Source organism: Danio rerio, chromosome 14 (assembly GCF_049306965.1).
Source record: "Danio rerio strain Tuebingen ecotype United States chromosome 14, GRCz12tu, whole genome shotgun sequence".
Lineage (NCBI taxonomy): Eukaryota > Metazoa > Chordata > Actinopteri > Cypriniformes > Danionidae > Danio > Danio rerio.
In genome coordinates, this window is record NC_133189.1 from 16301540 (window position 1) to 16310000 (window position 8461).

The window sequence follows — 8461 nt, forward strand, 5'->3', positions numbered from 1 at the left end:
TATATATATATATATATATATATATATATATATATATATATATATAAAATTTGACTTGTATATCTTTATATATCTTGTGCAATTTTTTATTGATATTTTTATTATATTATGTTAATAAAAAATGTATTAAGATGCTTCTTCAGAATTTAGCATATTGTCATTTTATATATATATAAAATTATATATATTAATTATATAATTATTATATATATATATATATATATATATATATATATATATATATATATATATATATATATATATATATATATATATATATATATATATATATATATAATTGCAAATAAAAGAAACAAATTACCCAAGTATCAGGGAACATCTTAATACACTTAAAATGTTGTTTAAAAAATAAATTATTGATGTAGACATTTGACACATTAGCTTTCTCTTCTTCCCTCCTTCCTCCAGCCCTGTCAGGAGCACGTTGTAGCCACCTTGTAATGCATTTTTCCACTTCTTTATCAGTGGCGTGGTATGGACATTTCTCCTCACTACATCTGCGATTAAAAGATAAACAAACAATTAGTAGTGAAAAAGTACAAATGAAAAAAAGAAAGATGCTTGCTCTCATACAAGTACAACCTAAATGGGACTATATATAGATGTTTTGTTCCTCAGATTAATGATTCAAAGAAATACACAGATGGAACAGTCCCTAATTGTACTGAAATGTATATTTAAAACCAACTTACTGACTAGACAGTCCTAAGGGAGAGTGCATGAAAGGCCACATTTTGGTTTGCTCTGCTCCAGTTAATTTGTTCAGCCAAAAAGTGAGCCAAAAGCTTTCCCGGGACACACCAAACTGCTTAGTGGAAAACACCAATGATTCCAAAGTAGGCTACCTACGAAGCAAAAAATAAAATAAATAAATAAATAAACATAAAACACTTAGAAATAAGCAAGAAACTTACCAGTTTCTTCATTTGTTCGGGCTGCTCCTTTAGTTGATTTTCAAGTTTTTCCAAATCAAATTGGACAAAGGAAGGTCAAATGTGTTTACATCAGGAATTTCATCACGTCTGTTTTGGTTTTGCTGGTTTATGAGAATCAGGCCCAGCTGCTGCTTTATGACGTCACATGATTTTAAAACTTTTGTCAGTCATGCTAAAAAAGAAAAATAACAAATTAGTATAAATCAACCTGTAGCTTATTCTCATGCAACTTGTGTAAATACAACAGTGGGTTAGACACTGCTGATATTCTCTAGTTGATCTTTACTTTCTAGCTGCATTAAGCCATTACAAATTTAGTGATGTCTTGAATTCTTACAAAGACATGACGAGTTGCAATAAGTTGTCTTGATCTCCGACTGCACTTAAACAAGGACTGTAAATGTTCATAGGTGTACTGAAATGTACAGCATTTGTGCATCTTGATGGTGTTCTTAAGGATCCTGCCATAGTCATTGGTGGTGATGGTACTTGCGGTGCTGCATCAATTTCTGAAATCTTCATACCAGTTTTTTCTCCAGCCTCTTTTTTCCAAATAATTTTTCTTCATCACGTTCACTATAGTTGTGTCTTTAATGCCCCTTGATCAGATACATTTACAAAACAAAACATTACTTTAGTATAGTGCAGGGCACTAGATCAATGACAATGGCAGTGTAATAGATCAATGACATAATGTTGACAGTATGTGTTTAAAATAATTGCAAACAAACCTGTTCTTTCTTTAGGTGTATGACGGGCGATCATCGTCCTCATCTGTCTGCAAGCCAAGCTGATTCGAGCTTCCTCATGTGTGTCTATAATAAAACATCACATTGTTGTTAACCTCCCCCAAAAAAGTTAAAATCCTGAAATACTATCAAAGTTAATTAATGGCTATAATACATATAGTGTAAATAATCAGCTCACTAAAGGTTACACAGGATTTATTCAGAGATTCATGCAGAGTGACAGCCTTATGAATCTTTGACATAGATTTGTAAGATGGTCAAGCACATGCATTATTCTGTACCCATGAAGATAACCTACCATTGTGTAAAATGTTTGATGATGATGATAGCCAATAACAATAAATCATTTCAGCTGTTTGTGAAGCAATTAGTAATGTAAAGTCTGAAAAGCTCAATCTATGTTGAAAATGTATCAGCAGTTTACAGCTTATAATGGACTTTAATCACCCAACTATAACATGCCTATTCACATGTACATAAGAATGTGCTATTGGTCTCTGTGATGTGCTACGAAATGACCTCACTAACCTTTGTTAAACAAGAACAGTAAGACTTAACTGAAAAAATATTAATTTATACCCATTCATTTAAATCAGAAATTATAACTGTCAATAACCAAAAAATAAAACCCTTTAAAATCTGCTTTAAGGAATTCAGTTTTACATGCGCAAATTACAGCTTGAACATAAGATATAATTGATTCACATAGGCTAACACATATAAATTAAAGCACATACTAATATATTTCTCTTAATAATAGAATGATAATTTGAAGAGAACAGTAAACGATCACTGATGCACTGCATAAACAAGTTAAACAATAACCTAACAATAACCTAACAATGTGAAAATGTTTTAAGCATTAAATTCGCAAAGTATACAGTATACAAGCAGTAAAAACCTTACCTTTCTGACCGGAATCCACTGTTTTGAAACGCCAAACTTCTTTTTCTTCTTGTGATCTTCATAGCGTTTGGCAACCAGCTTTTGGAACATTACCGCCACCGTCTGGGTTGGAGTTTGGGTCAGGAGTTGACTCACGCATGCGTTTCTTATGAAACTAAACTTCTGCTTAAAAAAAACAGTCTGCATGGAAGCGTGCTATCTCGAAAATAAGCGCATTTTACACTGTTTTCCCTAGATGATATATATAATCCATTTATAAATAATATTGTTTTGTTTGCATCTAAACATTGGGAACATCCACACTAAATGTTTTTATTATTTTATTGCTGTCGTACCATATATAATTTCTCAAATTATCATTAAACTTGGAGCTAACAAATTACTAGATAAAATAAGAATTTAATCGGTTGTCATCAGTTACACAAGCCGTATATGATGAACATTTAGGAGGACAAATTTAGATGAAGTGTCTTAAACAAAGAACTACATACAATCTTTGCACACTTACTATTAAGATTGCTCTTCCACGGCGTGCCTCTTTCCCCACTGAAGTACAATGCTTTCAATTTCTCCCGCCTGAGACGTTGACGTTACGTAAGCGCAACCATCGTAACGAGGGCGTGGTTTAGCTCAGGACAGAATGATGCTATATCGTCCTTTGAGAAACATATTTTTAAGTGCGTGGTTTATTTTTAAATATTGGAAATATCAAAGTATGCCTATCTTTTTGTAAAGGGTAATGAATAAACACGAGATGATAATGTGCGTGCAAGCTTATTTCTGCAAATGTGCACCAAATAAAGTTAAATTGCAAATTAAAAGTTTCAAATAAAGTTACTATAAGTATTGTAGTGTTTTTTGGTTGTTTTTAATAACAATGTGAAGAATAATAATAGTTATTATTGTATTAATAATAATAATAATAATAATAATAATAATAATAATAATATCATTTTCACTCAGCATTTACTTTTTAATACAAACTATGAAAGGTTCTATACTCATTCATTCATTCATTTTCTTGTTGGCTTAGTCCCTTCATGTGAGTGTTTGCACTGTAACGAATATGGCTGACCAGACACATAAATATTTTGCATTTTATTCCACAACCAGACAACTTTGCCCAGAGAAGGCAAATGATTCCAAGGTATTTACGACCCAAAGAAATGTGCCATGCGGCACTAAGCACAGGAATGACTTACAAAGGACTATTTAAACTGCTTGTTTAACACTGTTTTCATATAAACTTTACTCTCTTTATGTTTAATCATATGTTTTGCAAAGTTTCCCTTTCTCTTGTATTAATATTTTTGGTTTTAATACTCCTTCATATAATTTTAATTGTACTGTGGAAATATAAATTTATATCATCTAATTCCAAATGAACAATAATCTACGTATAACTGAAAAGTTATATTCTCTTGTTTTTAATTATATTATTTCATTGACATGCCAGCTAGGAGGGTCATTTAACCTTTGCCTTGCTGACTACAGGCTAAGCCAAAGTGATGCAATTATCAGTTTCACAGCATGGGGTGTCTATTGTTTTCTCTTTTCGATCAAATGGTCAGGCGGTTTCTGTCTCCAGAACATGATGAGATCAAAGCCTGAAAGAGCAGTTCACCCTGCCGACCACAACTCTTAATTTGCATGCTTTGTTTAGCCATATCCCCTCCTCCTAAGAACACAATATAGCCATGAAATCTTTGTCTTAAATTAGACTTATGTGAGACTTGTGAGAGACTTGTGAAAGAACTTGCAGACTGCAGACCTCTAGTAGGCTCTTGCAGACACATGGACATCTTAAAGACGCTGTATGACTGTAGATTAACCAACACGTCTCAATAAAGGAATTCTGCTTGTTTCGAGTCTCCTGGACTGGGTTCTCTCTTCTTTCCGCTCATTTATTTTTTTACAACAGTACCTAAGCTAAACATCCTCTTATACTGTTCAAGTTTGGACTTTTTGAAAAGCTTACTAGCTGTACAAATCGATCGTTGACATTTTATTTTAATATGAGTGCAACATATTAACGTTTTAAGAGATTTTAACATTTCTGTCCCGATTTGCATAAAATACCTTATGCAAATTCTTCTGCCTCAGACAAAGAGCTGTAAATTTAATATTCCAGGAAGTTAGCTTCTAATTGGTCAACTTTTCATGGAGGGTGGATCCGAACCTGCCCTATATATGCTTAGGACCAAGAGCTACGCCCCTCCCTTGGCACCTCTCTCCTCTTTTGGGATCTCTCTGTTCAAACTCTCCTGGGTCCTCTCTTGGGACCCTTTCTTCAAACACGCTGCCTGGAAGCTCCCCCTCTCTCTCCCAACTCCAAGCAACCCCCCTCTCTGCTCTGAAACCATGTTGTTTTGAAACCTTCTTCAAACTTAGCAACTTCCTCACAAACCTAAGTATTGAAACCTTCAAGAAAGCAGGCGGAAACCCAGACAGAAAGGGATTAATCGCACCATGCTCTGACATTTCCCTGTTCAGAAACTTTTGCGGCATCAACCAACAAAGGATCAGCCAGCCAACTACGTGCTCAACAACGGGAGCTCGGACATCACGAACAGACCGCAAGTATCACCTTTCTCCCAACATCTAAACTGGTGTGAACTAACTTACCCTAAAGAGACAATAGAAGGGTTATATTGAATTTGATTACGTTTGGTTTGCTTGGTCTGTGCTTACAAAGCACGAGGTTTTCCATCTGTACATCTTCTCAACCTCTTACCTCACGTTTTGCTACTCTTCCCTATGCTTGTATGAATGTGTGTTTGTGTTAGATGTTAGTTTTTGTTAGATAAGTCAATAAAGTTTAATTTTGTATAAAGAAAGGTGCCTGTGTCTATTAATGAATCTAATGTCTTGAACTTTGATCTTGCTACCCTGCTCAAATTTTATGTTGATAGCATCGCTGAACAATTTGTTTGTTCGGATCAAAAGAGTCAACTCATTTGAAGCCCCGTTCAAATGAATCTTCCTCCCGCTAAGCTATTCCGCTATATAATGTTCCAGAAGGTACACGAGCCTTGAAATCTAAATCATAAGTCACAACATTATACTGGCGGAAAAGGCACGGGAAGAATAACCTTGAGCTAATTTACTACAGTAATAATGGTGTAGATATGCGAGCACTTTAATCTACAGTATAATTTGTCACAGATTATTAATGTGGATATGCGTGCAAGTTAATCTATATTATTATTATGATGTGCTACCTGTTTATTTGTGGAGAATAAACAAAGCATTAAATATGTAATTTATTACAGAACCATACTGCACATTTTTATTATACAATACAATATACAATAAAATATACAATAACTCTCTATTTCTGCTGCCCAGAGTGAAAGATATTTTTCAGCTCGAAACTGGATCAAAAATTCATCAAAAAGCTCTGTGTGAAATTGAAACTTTGGACATTTAACCTTTTAGCAGTTGGTCAGTTAAAAAAAAAAAAAATTCTTATGGGTCTGCTCTCAGCTGTTTCTACCATTTGCTGATGGTAACAATTAATAACTGGGGCGACCTTTATTATTTTGCACTTAATATATATATATTTTTGTTTATTCAATTAAGATATTTTTTAGGGTCTTAATATTTATTCTTTGATTATTTTTTATATATTCTTTGCGAGGAGGGAGAGTTCTTAGTTTCAGGTCCGGTTGGGCAAGAGAGGCGCAACTAGCAAGACCTGCTCCTCGTCCTCATTGACCTTGCACAGTAACTGCGCGAGTAGGCTCACTGGGGGAAATGCATATTTGCGCATGCCCTGAGGACAGCTGTAGACCAGTGCATCTGTGTCAGGGAAAAGAACCACTGGCAATGGGCATTCTCGAAGAAGCAAACAGGTCAACCTGGGCTTCTCCGAAGCGTGCCCATATCAGCTGAACAGACTCGGGGTGGAGTCGCCATTCTCCTGGGGTTAGGAGCTGCCGTGAGAGCCCGTCGGCCGCACGGTTGAGCTCCCCCGGAATGTGAACAGCACGCAGCAACTTCAGCCGCGTATAACTCCAGAGAGCAGACGGCGAGTGAGCTGAGACATGCGGCGGGAGGTTGATATACGTTACCATCGCCATGCTGCCTGTCCTGACCAGCACATGTTGCCCCCTCAGCACTGGTAAAAAGAGGCACAGAGCAAGAAACACTGCCAACAGCTCTGGGCAGTTGATTTGTCAATGCAGCTGGGTTCCCTACCACAGGTCCGCAGCAGCATGCCCGCAACAACCCCCCCCAACCCGTACTGAAAGCATCTGTTGAAACAACAACATGCCTGGATGCCTGACCTAAGAGCACTCTAGCCCGTAGGAAGGAGGGGTCCCTTCAGGGGGTGAGGGAACGGCGACACAGCGCAGTGACAGTTACTCTGTGTGCACCCGCGTGCCATGCGTGTCTGGGGACCCGATCGTGAAGCCAATGCTGTAGTGGTCTCATATGGAGCAATTTGAGAAGCGTGGCTGCGGCCATATGCCCCAGGAGCCTCTGAAATTATTTGAAAACTCATTGAGACAGAGAGAGCCCGAAGTATACCTTGTACTGCCATGCTCGACCTTTGAACGCAAACCACAGGAACGGCCGGTGGCGTGGAAGTATGGTGACATGAAAATACGTGTCCTTTAGGTTTATTGCTGCCAACCAATCCCGAGGACGAACGCATTGGAAGATGCGCTTCCTTGTAAGCATTTTTAAGTACAGCTTGTGATGGCAGCGATTCAAAACATGTAGATTTAGGATTGGTCGTAGCCCACCACTCTTTTAGGGATTGATAAAGATAAAGGTCCCTCCATCCCCGGTGGAGGGACCGGCTCAATTTCATACTTCGCCAGGAGGACAGCCATCTCCTCTCGCAAGACACGGGCAGACACAGGGCTGACCCTGGTGAAATACATGCCTGTGAACCTGGGAGGCCGTTTCGTTAACTGTCTCGCATAGCCAAGTCTGATCGTATGGATGAGCCACTGCGATGGGCTGGTCCGCGCTAACCAGGCTGGCAGAGCCCCCACAATTGGTCCCACCCGCATGATCGCTGACGTGCCAATGGCAGGTGCCCTCGGCAAGGAACAGCGGTGGTGGCATTAACATGCTGTACCCCCAGACATGCAACGCAGTGCTCGTGCCCCTCATTTGGGGACAGGGAACCACCACATCCAGAAACGCACGGTCGGAATGACATCTTTAAAAAGACGCACTACACGACCATGTTGCTCTTTTAGGAAACCTGCTTCCTTATGCAAATCGCTCTTGTAGGACCGGACACAACGATTGCCAGGCAAGGGAGAAGAACCCAGCTCGACCGTCTGCCAATGTGTGTACAAGTTCTATACCGAGAGAAGCTGCTTTTCGATCTCTCTCTGTGTAGACAGCTTGGAGAATTCCTCAGTGATCTCTTAAAAGCTCATAAAGGCTCTGAAAGCGAAAAGGATGTCGAGCATTGCACTAGCCGCATCTTTATAGCATGACTGATTGTCATTGACTCCAGCTTTGCACTCATTGACATTTCATAGGCCTGTTTTTATACTTTTTCAAATGATTGGTTTCTGACAAAATCCCCATTGTGGAAGTTTCCACAGCATTGATGTTCCTGGTCTGAAGGGGAACCCTAGTTTTAGAACCAGTTCTTTGTGTATGTATTAGAGGTGTGAACCTATACTGGTCTCACGGTTCGGTTACGATTATCATGGCATCGATTTGGTTCAATTCGATATCTCGGTGCATCACGGTGCATTGACGATGCTTTCCATACACAGTGTTGTATTTTGGGGGGTGGCTTTAACAAGCTGTCTGTATAAACACACACATAATAACAATTAAACGTTACATTTTGAAGAACTTAACAAATAGCCTAAA

The 8461-nt window shown here is 38.2% G+C and overlaps 1 protein-coding gene and 1 long non-coding RNA gene across 3 annotated transcripts in view; one reads left to right on the plus strand and one right to left on the minus strand.

The window, feature by feature from the left end:
• The window catches only part of rraga (Ras-related GTP binding A), a 143651-nt gene that overhangs the window by 74333 nt on the left and 60857 nt on the right, over window positions 1-8461 (plus strand).
• Window positions 1432-2644, minus strand: LOC108179316 (uncharacterized). Its single transcript, XR_012389650.1, has 3 exons — window positions 2612-2644; window positions 1688-1771; window positions 1432-1555 (listed from the first exon to the last, which is right to left on the minus strand). It is a non-coding gene; the product is annotated as an uncharacterized lncRNA (long non-coding RNA).